At 49.4% G+C, this 16911-nt stretch overlaps 1 protein-coding gene across 1 annotated transcript in view; it reads left to right on the plus strand.

Annotated features, from left to right (window-relative positions):
* Positions 1-10950: 10950 nt before the first annotated feature.
* MYO18B (myosin XVIIIB) overlaps positions 10951-16911 on the plus strand; it is a 212892-nt gene continuing 206931 nt past the window's right edge. Inside the window, exon 1 of the mRNA XM_043498239.1 lies at positions 10951-11066. The gene's annotated coding sequence lies outside the window, so the exon portion shown is untranslated. The remainder of the gene's footprint in view (positions 11067-16911) is intronic.

The following is a 16911-nucleotide window of genomic DNA, read 5'->3' on the forward strand; positions in this document are numbered from 1 at the left end:
GGAGAGAGATTAGGCCACACTGAGGTATGCAGTGCTGCCTTTATAAAGCTTCTCTCTGAAGCCCTCTCTTAAATGCACTGTGAGGTCGATAGAACTGGTTCCAATTCAGTTAAACCCAAACATTCCAGAGCAGAACAGGTTTCAGAGTAGCAGCCGTGTTAGTCTGTATCTGCAAAAAGAAAAGGAGGACTTGTGGCACCTTAGAGACTAACAAATTTATTTGAGCATAAGCTTTCATGAGCTACAGCTCACTTCATCGAATGCATTCAGTGGAAAATACATGTTCTCTGTGTATATAAATCTCCCTACTGTATTTTCCACTGAATGCATCCGGTGAAGTGAGCTGTAGCTCACGAAAGCTTATGCTCAAATAAATTTGTTAGTCTCTAGGGTGCCACAAGTCCTCCTTTTCTTTTTGCAGAGCAGAACGCTTCTTTATAATATCGAGAGGCTTGAGTTTGAAGCCCTGCATTAGAGGGTAGATTGTACCTTGGCGTCAGGATTTTTCTGATGTGCTTGTTGTTTCCATTCTAGCTTATTAGAGAGCGGAATGGAGAGATGCATAAAGAGATTTCGGTATGAGGCTGTAGCTGAGTAGAGTGGAAGGATAAAGTTTTCCCTATTGAAATATGTACTTGTTTCTTTCTTAAGAGAGAGCGGTGACTGAGCAGGTGAGGTGAACTAATGCAAATAAAAGCAGACTGAAAAACGGAATAAAGTTAGAACTTCCTAAGAGAGGCATTTTCTTACTCACTTTATTTTTGTGACTTAATACAGAAGCAGCAGTAGAGGAGCAGATTTATATTAACAGCAATGAGTGATTAAAAAAATTGAAAGTGAACCTGTTTTCAATGTGTGATTTAATGGTAAGAAAAGCCAGTATCTGTAAATCACTTTAGATATTGTATCTGAGAAACATTTGTTTTATGTGTTTTGCTCTTTTCATATTTATTGTGCAGAGGAGGTTTTATACCTCATCAATACACCACTAGTGCACGTTCGAAGCCGGATCTTCCCCAGAGACTGTGTTCACAGTTTCCAATCCTCGGCAGTTTCTGTGGTGTGCCACACTTAGTTTCTTCTACCATTATTGTTTTTTTAAGAATTATTTTGGAACAGCTAAGCTGCTTCTGTGTGTTGGTCGACTGCTTTCATGCAAAGAGAATTCCAATAAAAAAAAACCCATGTGAGCATGCTATTGTGTTTCATTCTTTTCATGCTATTGTGTTTCATTCTTTAAAAAAAAATAAGGCTGCGTGAGCTTTTCTAGATAAGGGTACACTGGCCTGTTGGGCATACGGACACCATGACTCAAGGTGATGCAGATTTTAAGACCCTCCTAAAGAAATGTTTTGGGAGGGAAGAGGTGGAGAAGGTTACAGAAGCATTACATGCTTGTGCCAGTGCAATGAGAATGTTTAGAAAGCTGAGGTCATGATCCCTCTGCTGCGCTTTCCAGGGCTAACAGACGCCTTATTCTTTGTGAATGTTATTTGCCTTGGCAAGATGGGAAGCAGTTCATCCCCTTTTCTACTCTCCCATAAAACTATGCTTCATATAGAGAGCATATCAACTCCCCCCCTACCAGGCAGCAGGAGACTAGATGATTGCCAGCTACATGAGGTATATAAAGGCAGTTTCCCGCCCGCTTTCCCTCACTCTGCTTTGCACCCTCTCCTGGAAGCATGGAGTCTTTGTTTAGTCTTCTACTGCTTTCATCTCAGCTTTTCTTGGAGGAAAGAAGTAAAATCTCATGAAAAAGAAGGCCCTTAAAGGAATGGCAGAGAGAATGATTGGTTATGGGCCCATCACTGAGACTTCAGGTTACCGGTGCATAGGGGGATGGTGACTTTTCTTTAGCTACTCCTCTCCCCTCCTGCCGGCCACCCTGAGTCCTTCCAGTCCGCAGGTTGATCCCAACAGGCTGTTGTTCTGTGGAGTAGAGTTAAAGCAGCTGATGCTGATGCTTCACAGGGCCAGCAATGCGAGCCAGAGCCATCTCCTTTGGACGGGAGCACTGTGCTCAGATTTCTGTCTCCCTCGCCCTGCTGAACCCTGGAATTCAGCACGCTGCCCTTCTCCAGGCACAGAGAGCAAGCCCTGAAGAGCCTGCATGCTTTTTTTTCTTGGGATAATTCTCCTCAGGATTTCCTGAGGTGACATGGGGGGTTCCAGTTTCTCTTCCCCACCACTAAGAAGCCCGGAGAGCTGCTGCCCACCGCAAGACACAGTGTGCCCCTGTCCAGACAACTTCTCTGCTCCCTCCATCATTTCAGAGCAGCACTTTCTTCATTCTCCTGGGACCTGCTTTCTGGCTCATCAGGAGGAGCATGCTCCTTCCACAGCTCTAATGCAGCAGGATGATGGCCTGGTTTCCTTGCAGGGAAATACATAACTCCCAGGATGTCCTTCAGCATCTGCAGTGGATATGGAAGGCCCCTTTGCACAGCAGTGTGGCCTTTCCTGCACAGGACAGTGTCTGACCGGATGGTATCGATGGGAAGGTGGAGGATTCCCTCAGGAGGGTTTTGTGACCCTCTGGCTGTTCTCCACACGGCTTTTATTACAGACCTGGCCTCCTCTCTGCACTCCTCTCCCTAGTTCCCCCCTATGCTAAGACTCCAGGGACATAAAGCAGCCCTAAGGCTCCTGTCAGGGTTTTATCGCCTCTGCTCTGCCTTTATTTGAGATGTATTGGGTTGTGCAGTGCCTGGCTCACTAAACAAAGATAACACACATGCACAAAGGATTTCACCAATATCAAGTCTTCAGTTTTGGTTCATACACCAAGTGGTAAAATCAGCAGATTTACAGAAACGTAATGGGCAAAGTTGATTATGTTTCTTCTATCTGTTCAGGTCCCTGGAGGCCTCCAGATAGCTTAGCCAGAGACACCTAGAGCTGCTAGAGACACATTCTGCCATCCAAGAGGCTGCAGTACAGACAGGGCTTTGCCTCTGAAAATCCCTTGCCCAAAATATCACCGTGAAAGGCTACAGAGTAACAAAATGGCGGGAAATGCTGATGATCTTCGAGAGCCTGGTTCCTTCAGAACAACTCCCTCCTGTCACTGCCCTGGAACGAGAACCCTGGTGCACATTAAGCTGAGGGAGACTCGGGACAATCTGACCAAGTGGAACCTCAAAAGCGAATGTAGAGAGACGAGGCAAATGCCTGAGCACTGTGTCAGGCACTGCCCCCGTCAACATCCTGCACTCCCAAGGAACTGCTTAAGTTAAGTGAGACCAGCGGGGCGAGGCTGTGGTTTTGGAGCAGGAAGCTCTAATGAGTTGGGTATGGACGCAGCTCTTCGCTCACTTTCCAGGCCAGTGTGCAGAGGAAGGTAATCAGATCGGAAGCGGGGCAGGGGCAATGGGGGCTTTTTAAATGACAGGCCCCCGCTGAGTTGCATAAGAAAAGAAGAAAGGCTTGGGGGAAGCCCAGATCCAGCTGGAGAGGGGCTGCAGTTGTGGGGCTTGTACCCTAGAAAGGAGGGCCGGTTTTCCCCAGAAAGGGAGGGAGCACTTTGTGTTTATGTTCTGGGGACTCCTCCCAGTGTTGATGTGCGATCCCTCCTCCTCCATGAAACAAGGGCATCCGGCAAGTCTCATGCAGCTTATCCCACTCCTTCCAAAGGTCAGAAAAATCTCCTTCTGTCGCTAATTGGGCAGTGCTCTCTCCTGGCTCTGATTGCCTGCACCCCAAGAGCCAGGAGTTCTTTCCCGCTGACGCCATCTGTCAAAATGCAGCGAGAGACAGCCCTGCCAGCAGCTGCTTTCCTGGGCAAAGCCGTTGTTGTGCATTATCTGCCTGCTGAGTGGGGAGATTTAGGAGAGCACAGGGGCCTCTGCTATGCGTCTGAGAGGGTGGTTTAACCAGGGTCATTGTTTCTGAGGGAGCTCTGTCACCACTGGGCCACCAGGGATTTTGTAGCAAAGGGCTGTTACTCCACAATGCACCATGCTGCTACCTGGGCAAGGGTACAGTTCTGATTTTTGCAAACAATTCTTCTACAGTGTAAGGGCCCATTATAGGTTTTAGTGATGCGCTGCTACCCGTGCAGCTAAGGGGTTATTTTATTTATTCAGTCATTCCTTGCAGCGAGTCAAAGACTGCAGGCACACTTCCTACAAAAGTTAGAAGGAAAGCTACAAACGACACAGTGGGTCCCATTCTGTGTGTGTTTCCTGCCTAACACTGGCTAGTCATGCCTGTGAGATCTGTAAATGTCCATAGTGCTTTATGATTCTCCATGGAAGATTCTAGCATTGGTTGTGAACACTGAAAGTGATAGGAAACTGTTTCTTGCTTCGGCAGTGGGTTTTCTACAGCTGGATGAAATTTTTTTAACTGCAGGGGCATTTTTGGTGATAAAAAGCAGTTACGTTTCTTGAAAACACTTTGATTTCAGAGAAATTTTTGGAAGGGGAAAAATCAAAATGAAAATATCTTAATTTTGAGTTGAAATTTTTGTTTTGGTTCTCAGGAAAAAAACCAATAAAAATGGTGATTTGAAATGAAACAAGATGGGAAAAACGAGTTTAGTTTGAAATCTATTGGAAATACTGAAACTTCCAAAAAAAAAAAAAAAAAAAACAACAACCCCTGTTGCATTTGAAATTTTCTTTGAAATCAAATGGGATTTTTCAAACAGTTCTGTGTCTTTGTGTATTTGATGGCATTTTGCAGCCTGTCAGTTTCACTGTTCCCTCTGTGCTGTCAACCAGCTAGTTTCCTGTTTTCATCTGTGGCCCTTATATAGGGCACACACAAACATGTTAGTGAATAGGAAAATATGATTATAAACCCACAAAATGTGGCAGAGTGAGGCTGTTGCAGGAATAGCAACTGAAAATGCTTCTAAATCATGTTTTGAAGTTCACTAGATTTCAATCTCATAATGTCCCTTTTAATACATCGATTTCCATCATGAAATTGCGTCTACAGAAACCTTGGTGATCGTAGGAGGCAGACGTACTCATCCAACTATTCAAACCATGGCTATAAATGGCACCTCCCTCAATCTCTCTTCAGTGCTGCTGGTTTTTACTGCTAATAGTGCTCCTGTAATATTCCCGTTTACCGTCCGGCATTACAATTTAATGTCGTTTCATCGTATTTTAGGCTAAAGTTGCTGAGACTTTTTATCTGTCAACCAAGAAAGCAACACCTAGAGCCATCTAGTGGGAAAGAGTTTTACTGACACCTGTTACTTCAGGTTTCAGAGTAGCAGCCGTGTTGGTCGGTATTCGCAAAAAGAAAAGGAGTACTTGTGGCACCTTAGAGACTAACAAATTTATTAGAGCATAAGCTTTCGTGAGCTACAGCTCTCTAAGGTGCCACAAGTACTCCTTTTCCTGTTACTTCAATACATCTACTTCCCCACAATGAACGAGATGCAATGACTGAGCTCAATCCTAGTGATGTTTGATGCTTTAAAAACAATTAGAGCTTTTTGTTATGCTTGTAAGCCCAAAAATATCCTAGATACATGTACGAACAGATCTCTACCCCACATGCGAGTTGGTAAAACAGCTTGAATCAGTCAGAACGGCTACTCAAGTGATAAACAAAGCAGTGTGGCCTAGTGATTGGAGATTTGGACTTGGGAGAGCTGCGTTCTGTTCCCGCCTCCACCCCAACGTGCTTGGTGACTCACAGAATCTGGCTGTGCCTCTCGTTCCACTCTTGGTCTGTCTTGTCTTTGGACAAGGGGTGTCTCTTCCAACAGATCGGAACGCATTGATTCACTGGTGAAAGTGCTGGCCCGAGTGCAGAGCAATAGAAAACTAGACTCATTGTTTTCTGTGCTAAGGGTGTTTTGTTCTTTTTAGTACTTTTTCCAGGATCAGGGTGAGACACACCACGTCAGAAGGTGACACTAGCCCATTAAGAGGAAAGAGGCCAGTGCACCTGGGACTGCTCCGTTGATCCCCCTTCCCCCTGCCCCCCGTTAGGCTTAGGAGAGGCTATCTGGGCCCTAGAAGAAAGGAGACATGGAGACTCATAGAGGAGTCAGACAGGAAGTGAGGCTAAGACACAGGGAGCAATAAGGAAGAGCTGGCAGCAGCTGCTTGGGAGTCCCAGCCGAGGGAGCTGAAGTTGGATGGGCGCTGTGACAGGAGTGTTGGTGAGAACTGACCAAAGCTGGGGACTCCCTGGGCAGTAGCCATTGGGAAAAGGGCAGATCCAGGGTGGTCAGAGGAAGCCGAGCCCGGAAGCAAGAGGTTTGTTGCAGGAGGGTTGATCCCCTGAGCAGGGGCAGGACTCGCAGGCATGGAGGCCTGGAGAGCAGAACCCATGGGGAGCCCTCTGGGCGAAGACCTTAGTGAAGAGCTGCAGGGAGGCCTGGAGACTGAGGCCTTGGGTCAGGGGCAGAAGGAAGTGGCAACACAGTGCTGCTTCTGACTGTCGGGTGGGTGACCTGGAAGAGTTGCCCAGGAAGTGGGGAAGGGGGAAGCTGTTCTATCTTTGTATGTTTACAATGGGTTTGTCAAGAATGGTTTTACTGTGGGGCTTGGGAGGGAACTACTGCACTGGTGTTCAGGCAGAAATTATGCCCAGAGGTGGGGCTTTGTTTTGGACACTGGCAGACTGTTCCTTTCATGGGCAAACAGAAGGGGAAACGGAGGCAGGCACAGCTGTCACACTGCAGCCTGCTGCTGGATCACTCTGCCACAGATACGTGATCAACAGCTGTTGTTGAGGCTAGTGCACTGGGATTCACTGGCAAGGCGACAGTTTAGAGCACTCAACTGCAGCCTTGTGGCCCATTCTTTGCTCCTGAGAGCCATATTCCCCCATCTGGCTAACCGGCTGCACTCACTTAGCAGAGACATCCAGGCTTGGCTGCCTCTTGAGTGCTGCCGAACAGCTTTTAAATTCTGCTTTGGCTCATTCACCAACCTAAGCTTATGTTCCCCACCTTTCCCCTGCCGTCTCACAGACTGCCCAGCCCTTGGCTCTCCCTTGGTAATGGTTATAAACATTTTCTACGTGACAAACACATCCAAAATCACACAGGATGCATGCCCACAATGCTAAACCGAGAACTCATTCAACCAGGCAATTACCCAGCACAAACCACGGTGCAGGAATGCCTATGATGAATCTGAATTCCCACTGTTCCTATCCTGCTGAAGTACCTCAGAGTGGCATGAAGAGCCTAATCCAGACCTCTGAAATCGCATGCCTTTGAACTATTCACTTCAAGTGGGACTGGGAGATATTTTTAACAAGTGTTTGTGAGACACTTTGTATAACTGTCAACCTTGCATGAGGGAACTGAAGTCTGATGCTCCTGTTTTCCCTTCTCACTAACATCTCTTGAAACCTCTGGCACCGGCATTCTGGAAATGTAACCATCACTGATCCCTTGGGAAGCAGGAGAAAGCGAGGGGCTGGGTACTGTGTGAGAGAATGTGGAAAAGACGGATAGTTGGATACCTCTTGCTGCCCAAGTTTAATAGCAGCTCTCTGAGTCCAGAAGCCAAAAATCCCAACCCCGCTGGGTGTTCTCCCACAAAATAATGCCTTCCCTTTCAAAAAAAAAAAAAATATCTGGGACTCCACTGTCCAGGTTCTGAGATCCCAGTTGATTAAATGGCTTAGACTGGTGTGCTTTAAAAATAGCGGCATCTGGTGTTCAGTGGGGTGAGAGTTCAACGTAAAAGCAATGTCTGATGGTAGGGTATGTAGGTGGCACATAAAGTTGTTTGTTATACTCAGTAAGAGGCTTCCTGAGCCCAGCACATCACACTTCTCAAACCCAACACAGGGGCACCCAGGAAAGTGAATCCAAATTAATTTAAAGTGTGAATTTGAAATAATTAGTTAACCTGAATGAAATCCCTGTGTGGACACTGTTCTTCAGAATTATGACAGGTTTCAGAGTAGCAGCCGTGTTAGTCTGTATTCGCAAAAAGAAAAGGAGTACTTGTGGCACCTTAGAGACTAACACATTTATTAGAGCATAAGCTTTCGTGAGCTACAGCTCACTTCATCGGATGCATCCGATGAAGTGAGCTGTAGCTCACGAAAGCTTATGCTCTAATAAATTTGTTAGTCTCTAAGGTGCCACAAGTACTCCTTTTCTTCAGAATTATGGCACTAATTCAATTTCTTTTAATTCACTTCAGAATTATGCCATGTTAGAGAAACTCCTCTGGGAAGCTGACATCGGCAGAGAACCCTAACTGCTGTATTTCACAGCGCAGGTATAGGGAGAGTTTTTTCACTCTGTCCTACAATGAGTATATGGCCAAACTTTTTGGATATATCAAGCTTGCTGGATATTTTGGCACAACAGTTGACACGATTTTTTTTCCATTGTGGAGAGCTGGACCTGTGCTATTTTAAGTGTTGCACACAGGTCATCTGCCCATCTGAGACTGTGATCTCATCAGATCTCACGCACTAAGCATGGTCAGGCATGATCAGTGCTACTTGTACGGAAGGGAAACCGAAGGAGCTGCAGGAAGCAGTGGTGGTGATTAAGTACAGACTCCGTTTGGAACCATCCCTCAATCTCAGGTTGGGGAGCCCTTTGGCATTAGAGCTGCCTTTTGAATGAGCTGGAACTAAGGTCCTCCTGGCACATGAAATCATCTGTTAACCTGGTCCATGCACTCTTTTACAAGGGGTGAGATGTAAACTTGCGGTTTTGTTTGTACTATAATTTAAAGAAAAGGAGTACTTGTGGCACCTTAGAGACTAACAAATGTATTAGAGCATAAGCTTTCGTGAGCTACAACTCACTTCATCGGATGCATTCCGTAGCTCACAAAAGCTTATGCTCTAATAAATTTGTTAGTCTCTAAGGTGCCACAAGTCCTCCTTTTCTTTTTGCGAATACAGACTAACACGGCTGCTACTCTGAAAACTATAATTTAAGTAATTTATATTGTGAATCTGAATGCCCCCTACAGTTTCAGTGGAGTAGTGTTCTTCATTTCCTAGTTTTGAGCACTGTTGCTCTGCACTGTTAAACAACTTCTGAATCCCACCCCTGAGCTGGCTGCATTTCTGAGGCTGGTTAAGTGATTTGTGTGCATTTGTGATCTATCATCTAATCTAGATAGATAATTTCAGATCTAACAGATGCTCTCTCAGTGAGTGCTTTCCCCTGCATTGCTTTCAGGGTTTTCATTTCATTTTATTTTATTTTCAGGGACTTGGCCAATCTCCCCATTCTATCAGTTCCAGTCTGGGTGGTGTTTCACCAGCACGTGCAAGTCATAGCACCATGTTATGTGCCCTATTTCATACTGGTAACATACACCTTCAATTACCAACCTAGTTTGAATTGTCTTTCCTTCTTACTGTGGCCTTCTGCTCTTCATTGATTTTCTGCCTTAGCCTGAACGTAAACAATGATTATTGATAGATCTGCATTCAGCATGGGCAACTGTGATTGTCTAGTCTGACCTCCATTGTAATAAAGACCATTTGACTTCCCCCAAAATAATTGCTGTTTGAATTAGAGCAGATTTTTAGAGAATGGTTTTCAGCCTGTCGTCCGTGGAACCCTGGGGGCTTTGTAGACTATGTCTATGCTTTCCAAAGGGGTCCACACACACCTGCTGTAGGACAACATCCAATCTTGATTTAAAAATTTCCCGTGATGGTGAGTCTCCCATGTCCCTGGATAAATTGCTCCAGTGGCTAATTACTCTTGCTACCCTTAGTCAGAGGTATCGGATTAAAAGGGTGGTACTCTCATGGAATGAGGGCAGTTTTCTTGGAGTGAGAATCTTTAGTAGAAGTGGTATGCTGGTAGACAGGTTTCGCCTGGCAGCAGAGTTGGACCAGCACCTGTCTCATTCAGACCCAGGTTCTGTCAGCACAAAGCCCTCCTGCATTTAGCCTGCTGCTGCCTTTGCAGAGACTGTGCATGAGCCCAGTGGTGGTGTGAGAGGCTCTGGCTGCCTGAGTGGCTTTAACAGCTGTACCTCCTCCTTGGGGCTCTGGCTGGGGTGGCTGGAGTGCTTCTGAAGCCAGCAGGCTCTGGGCAGAATTGTACAGCTCCCTGCCGGGCAGAGGAGAAGAAACACACTTCAAGCCATTCCCACGGTGTATTTCAGTGAAATCCCTCCGGCAGCTAGAGCATGGTTGGCAGAGCCGTTTGGCAGGAGCTGGGTGCAGAGCGAAGGGCCTGCAGTGCTGCTATGTGCCCCTGGGAGCCAAGGGAGTTGCAAGGAGACAGGGAGTATCTCGGGCTGTGGAGCAGATAAGAAAAGCACTAGCTGGATATGCCGCTTCTGATGCCCTTGGGATCTTGGTATTATCTGGGCTCTGTGCTGCGTGGCAGCACCATGATGAATCACTACCAAGGTGCAGGAACCAGCTGCCATGACAGTTCTTCTGCTGTGTCTCATTAGCAATAGGACTGCTCTGACGCCTTCTGAGCCAGGGCAGGAGTGATGCCAGGGCCTCCCAGCTGCTGGGCCAGCAGGCAGCACCTGCCAAGTGCCAGCAGTGGGATGTGTGGCCTGGGCGTGGATGGCTGGAGTGGATCCTGCCTGCTGAGCTCTCTGCCGGGACTTTTCCCATTGGGATGTGTTTCACCAAAGAACATTCTTAAACCGCTGATGGAAACTTTCTTCCCTTTGCATCAGACCTTCTTCCATCCCCAAATATCTGGTTATGTTCAGCTGTGCATGCACACGGGCAGATCGGTGCAGATGAAGAGCGTGTGTGAGTTGGAAGGAGGGTGGACTCGGGGTGGCAGGTGGGGGATGATGTCCCCCTCCCTCATCTTGCCCCCATATAGAATTCCCCAGAGCTCTCCCGCCTGCCAGCTCATTTGGCTGTGGGCCTTGGAGCAGCCAGTCGCCTCACTCAGACCTGGAGCTGGCCTTTATTTTTAGCAATGACATGTGTCAACTCAGCTGCTGCTATCTCAGGGGGTGGAGGAAGGGGAGGGGCAGCCGGGGGTTGCCTCCTTGCCACTGGTCTCTTGCTCTCTTTGCTTTTTCTGCTTGGTAGGATCCTTTAGCTGCTAATAGAGCCGGGCGTCTGTCTAGGACTTTAACTCCCTGAATCCCGCAGAGCCGCTTGTACTAAAGGTAGAGTCTCTGCTTGGCTTGTTTGGTTGGCTGGTTTGGTTTGTGTCCCGAAGGAGATGTGTGTTGCTTCGGGATTCAAAATGTACTTTTTTGGGTGTGCTTGTTGCTGGGCTCTTGACTCCCAAAAGCTGGTGGGGGGGCTATTTTTAGCTAGCTATGAAGGGCTACAGTAACAGGTTTGCCTTTGGTGGACTGCATCTATTGGCTGGGTTTTCTCTCCCAGCAAACAGAACTTGTGGGGGGGGGTGTGCATGCACGTGGGGAGGTGGTGTGGGGGGAGTGCGTGGGGGAGGTGGGGTGTGTGTGTGTGTAAGGACAGCACAGTTTATGCCACTTGGTTTTTAGACTGCATGATTCATTCACCAGGACTCTTATTTTGGGTACTTGTCACCACTCTCTGCCCTGCTCTCCTCCCCCTCCCAGAACCACCGATTGCAGTAACGCTGCAGGGGACTGAACCCCTGGAAAGCAGAAACACACTGCTTTCTGGCCAGAATCTCACGTTGAGAACTCTTGCTCATATCTGTGATCCTTCTAGCCCAGTAGCCTGTCTCTGACAGTGGCAACACCAGCTACTTCAGAGGAAGGTGTAAGAACCCGGCAGTAGCAGTTATGGGATCATTTGCCCCCCATATTAGGTCTCCAAAAGCCAGAGATTGGCTGAAGCCCTGAAGCATGGGATTTAATAGCCCTTCTGCTTGTTATCCTTGATGGTAGCTTTGGAGAGAACTCTGCAGTGTGGCTGCTCTTAATAACAAGTTTAGTGTAAAACACCGGGACCAAATGTCCTGCCTGGTGTAATTATTGCTCGTAAGGTTTGCAGTCCGAAGCCACAGGACGGTATCAGTGACTGTAGCACCTGGGTGTCGTATGTTAGTTTTGGAAGCTGTCTCTCAACTTCCTGTGTGAGCTGTTTGTTTCCGAATAAAGTGTTAACTTCGCCCTTAGACATGTGGCCCATAACGTTGTGAAAACGTTTGTCGTGTCGAACCCTCGCTCATGTTCAGCCTCTCAGCAGAGTGATCAACAGCTCAACTCACTAAGGCTCGCAGCTCAGTGGTGCTTTTCCAGAGCCACAGGATAAGGGAGGAAGAATTTTCATTTGCTCGGAGGTAATATAAATTGCTGTACTGAAATGTCCCCCCAAGGCGTGTGTCTGGTCTGCCTCTGGGTTACGTTCTACTAACCTGTATTTAGAAGCTGCTGACAGTGCTACTTTGAATATGAAACACATAAAAAAAAGGGTTAAGGAAAATTCTGACTGGGGACCCCGTCATGCCCAGATTTCAGTCTGTCAATGAGGGCTGGGGGCATCTCCCATTCAAAAGTCTATGGGACAGTTCATCCCAATTTGCATATTAATAAGCTACCAGTGCAGTAGGTATTGGGTAAGCAGCACAGAACCTTAACCTCCAGCACCCCAGTGTAGCTCCCGGCTGGGCGTGCCACTCCTGCCAGCGGGGTGGGGAAACGTTAGTCAGAACTGCAGGATTCCACGTGACGGATGCTGCGGAGGGGTGATGTGCGCGGCTCAGTGCCCCGTGGCGGGGGGAGCTGCTCTTCCCAGGTTCAGAGCATCCAACACTTTGTTGGAACCCCTCCATGTGGATAGGCCTGGGAGGATTCATGGAAAACCTCAAAGCCACTGTTCTAGAGAGATCTCCATTGTTCTCCCCCTCGCTGTTCAGTGCAAAATGGACCCTGTGAGGCAGGGCACGACCTTCGCTGGCTGGGAGCTCACAGGGCCTCACCTGGCTCTCCATGCAGTCACGAGGAGCTCTTGTCACTGCCTTCAACGCAAGGCCAAACCTCGAGATGAACTGTCGAGAGCAGGGACGGAGGGTCAGGAGCTGGTGGCAGATGAGACGGTGTCGCCCCTCCTGGCAGGGGTGTCTGCTTTGAACAACCAGGGTGACCATGCTGGTGTGCAGTGACTGTGCTCCTCACACAGCTGAGGAAGTGGAGAGGGTGGTGCAGTGAGCCAGGACTCCTGGGTTCTGTTCCCAGCTCCTTTGCTAAGTGCTAACACAGCTGTAAAATGGGGATACTATTCAGCTCGCTGCCATGTTGTGAGGCTAAAGTCATTTCTGTGCAGCCCAGAGAGAAATGTTATATCTGCCAGTTCCCCCGCCTCCCCTCCTGGCCGGGAAGCCCAGGGGAAGGCTTATGTCCTTGCTGCACCCAAACATTTAATGGCAATCATTGGCAGCCTGGGGAAGACCGTGGGGATGGCTGGTGTAACGCCCGCCCCTGCGCCAGAGGCCCTGCTCACACCAGCAAGCTGAGCCTGGCTGGAAATGGCCGGAGGGGACAGCCTAGCGCCATGGCAGGGCGGAGTGAAGACGGGGCTGGCCAGGGATGTCTGTGTCACCCTTAATCAATTGTCAGTCCCGGTGCAGGCAGAGCTGGTGCCGACAGCCATGTCTGGCCTTGGGCTACGCAGGCTCTTTATCTGCCTGCAGATAATTCAGAGCCCCCAGGAGAATGGGAAAGACCCTGCTCTGCTCACTGACTCCGAGCTCGGAGCTTGTAAAGAGCAGCCCAGCTCGAGTACTGCCCTCCTGATCTACGCTGGTGTCAGTGCCAGGGGCCTCTTGCCATCCACTGCCCAGCACCCACCGCCTCACTGAAAACATGGACAGTGCCGAGAGCCGGGACTGGGAGTCAGGACGCCTGGATTCTGCCCCCCATGCTAGGTGACAGTGCTGCCTAGTGGTTAGAGCGGAGGACGCTGGGTCAGGGCTCCAGGGCTCAGGAAGCCGCTGGCATCTTAACCACTGGTTTATCTAATGGTACACTGGGCAGGCCGAGCGTGTGTGTGTGTGTGTGTGTGTGTGTGTGTGTGTGAGAATGTCTGTCTGTATCTGTGTGGGTGCCTGTCTCTGTGCATGGGTCTGTGTGGGTGTCTGTGTCTATGCGTCTGTGTCTATGCGTGTGTGTGCCTGTCTCTTGCTTGTGTCTGTGTGGGTGCTTGTCTCTGTGTTTGTGTCTATGTGGGTGTGTGTGTGTCTTGTTCTGTGCCTGTCTCTGTGGGTGCCTGTCTCTGTGCATGTGTCTATGCGTGCGTGCATGTGTGTCTGTCTGTGCCTGTCTCGGTGCATGTATCTATGCAGGTGTGTGTGTGTGTGTGTGTGACTCTGTGTGTGTGTGTGGGTGGGTGGGTGGGTGCCTGTCTCTGTGCATGTGTCTATGCATGCTTGTGTGTGTCTGTCTCTGTGCATGTGTCTGTGTGTGTGTGTGTCTATGTATGTGTGTTTGTGGGTGTCTGTGTGGGTGTCTCTGTGTGGGGGTGTGTGTGTGTGTGGGTGTCTGAGTGTGCTATAAAACCCAAACACTGGCAGCCGCCTGTGCCCTCCCTATGCCGCTGCCCCCCTCCCTGTCCGCCTCAAGGCAGCTCCCGCGGTAGCAGCAGTGGAAGATTCTAGAAGCGGCCTGTGACCCACCGGGGTATGCCGGGCGCCCCCGAGGACTCCATCACGCCTCCCCGCTGGGCCCGTTTCAGACAGGCCTGGGGGCTACCGCGGCAGCAGCAGAAATAGTGGCCAAGCTCAGGGAGCAGGAAGAGACTCCCTGGGCCCTCCCGGCGCACGGGAAAGTGACTTTCCCTCCTTGGTATTTGTGCTGCGGAGATGCCAGGTGGCAGGGACAGGCAGTGAGCTCAGCTCGTCAAAATGTAACCAGGAAAGGTCAGTGCCTCCCCTGGGGGCTGGGCTAATCATCCCCCTTCTCCTCCGCCGATTGCGGGGTGCTGTGATTCCCGCAGCCCCGGCCCCTTGCAGGCTGGGTGTCTGCGCACAGAGTGTGGCTGGCTCTAAGAATGGAGCGAATGATTAAAAGTGAGTGCAGGGAGCCTGCTGCTGGGGAGGGACCCCCCAGGGCGATCGGGAAGGGCCCGGCAGCCTGTACAGCAATCCTTGGGAGGAACAGCGTTACCAAGCCAGCTCTGCCCAGGGTGGTACGTTGCACGGAGCAGCCTAAGGTTAATCAGGAACTGGCACAAAGCAAAGGGATTCTCCTTCCATAACATAGTGAAGCGGTTCAACGCCTATCTGGGGGTGGCCGGTGTGGTCCGTGGCACTGGCTCACCCAGGACAAAGCTTCGGTCTCCAGCCCCCAGTCCCTGTAGAAGAACCACATCGAGTCTGGCCTCACCCTGCTGATACCCGCGCTGGGGCTGCGGCTGCCGGGGTTCTGTCTCCAGCTGGCAGCGTGGGCCCTGCAGGCTCTTCTCTCTGCCAGGTGTGGAAACATCCCATCTTTTAGCTCGTCGCTGTGAGCAAGCGGGGAAAGCAGCTACCGTCCCATCCTGCAGTCCCGCTGGCTGGAGTTAGCATGCACCAGCTCCAGCACCTGGGCCCCTCATGGTGCAGTGCTAGTGCCAATGTCACAATGTTGGTTTGCTTTTAAAAGTTAACACTTAAGCAGGTGGGCGGTTCCTCTTAGTACCAGGGCATCATGGGCCCATGTAGGGTGTCTCTAGCCAAGGGCTTTATCCCAGGCACCAGCACACGCTGCAGGGCAAAGAAGTGGATGGCTGGCTCTCTTCCTTGCCCCATCCAGTGCAGGGGAAAGACTCCCTTCTCCACTGACAGGCCCATGCCCTGTGCTGAGGGCGAGCCCCCGAGGTCTGTAAGCACTCTCTGTCACAGTGCTTGCGCGCCATAATGTTGTACCCTGGCAGGCTTTGGAAAGGAGAGGCCCCCTCACAGCCTGTGTGCAGTTTGTAAAGTGCTTCGGGATCTGTTCCGTGCCCGGGCTGGTTGGGAATTTCACAGAAATGATTTTTGGACAGAAAATGCAGTTTCTACTCAATCAAATTGGTCCACAGGAAAATTTTCGATTTTGCCAAATATTTTTCTTTTTGTGTTGGGAAAATAAAAACATTTTGTTTCGGGTCAGCTGGTGGCTCTGGATGCACTTCTTGGACAGGGCAGCTGGGCACCAGAGCTGGGTGAAAGGCAGCTCCTGGATTTAGAAGAAGTAACTCTATTGCAGCATGTCTGTTCCTTAATTGGACCCTGGAATAAAATGAGGAACTTTTCTGCATCAAAAATATCTGCAACCCTCGCTCCCAAATATTAGCATGCTTTGGAAGTGGCATTGCTTCCCTCAGAAGCCACTTCCTCCCCCCCATGTGTGTGTTTGCCTCTTGGGGGCAAAAGAGGAGGGAGAAACCCACAGTTCTGGACCTGTGTTTTTCTTCTGAAAGTTGATCAGCCAGCAAAAACCTGGCCCATTAAGGCAGTGCTGGCGTCACTCGTGTCAGCATTGACTGATAGGTTCCAGGTTCCTTTCTGAAATCTCCCCGCCAGGCCAAATGCCAGAGGGAGGAGAATAAAAAAAAATAGCCTAGGATCCAGATCTGCAAGTGGGCTTCTAGCTGTCGTGAGAGGTTCTGGATGTGGTTAGGGATAATGGGGCTTAAAACAGCTGAGTGATCAAAGTGGAATTCATAAGCATTTTGCAGCTGGTGTAAGTGGTTAGAACAGGTGTTTGGGAGCCTGGGCTCTAGTCCCAATTCTGCCACTGACTCACTGTGAGCCTGTGGGCAGGTGACTCATCTCACTCTGCCTCGCTTTCCTCAGTTGTGGAAGGTGGCAAATAGTCACGAGTGCTCCACCGCCAAGGTATCTTGTGAGGCTTAATTCACGTGTGCTTGGAGAGCCTCAGTGAAGAGGTGCCGTAAAGACGCAGAGAGTTACTTTGATTTGCTCTATGGAGAGGCTGTATGAGAAGAGGGAAAAATTCTATGTGGGAGGATGGGGTGTATGTTTGAGCATTTTATGAACGCGTCCATTGGATTCTGATTCACACAGACAAACTCTTCTTGAAAAGTCTCTCTGAA

This window comes from Dermochelys coriacea, chromosome 15, assembly GCF_009764565.3.
Source record: "Dermochelys coriacea isolate rDerCor1 chromosome 15, rDerCor1.pri.v4, whole genome shotgun sequence".
NCBI lineage: Eukaryota > Metazoa > Chordata > Testudines > Dermochelyidae > Dermochelys > Dermochelys coriacea.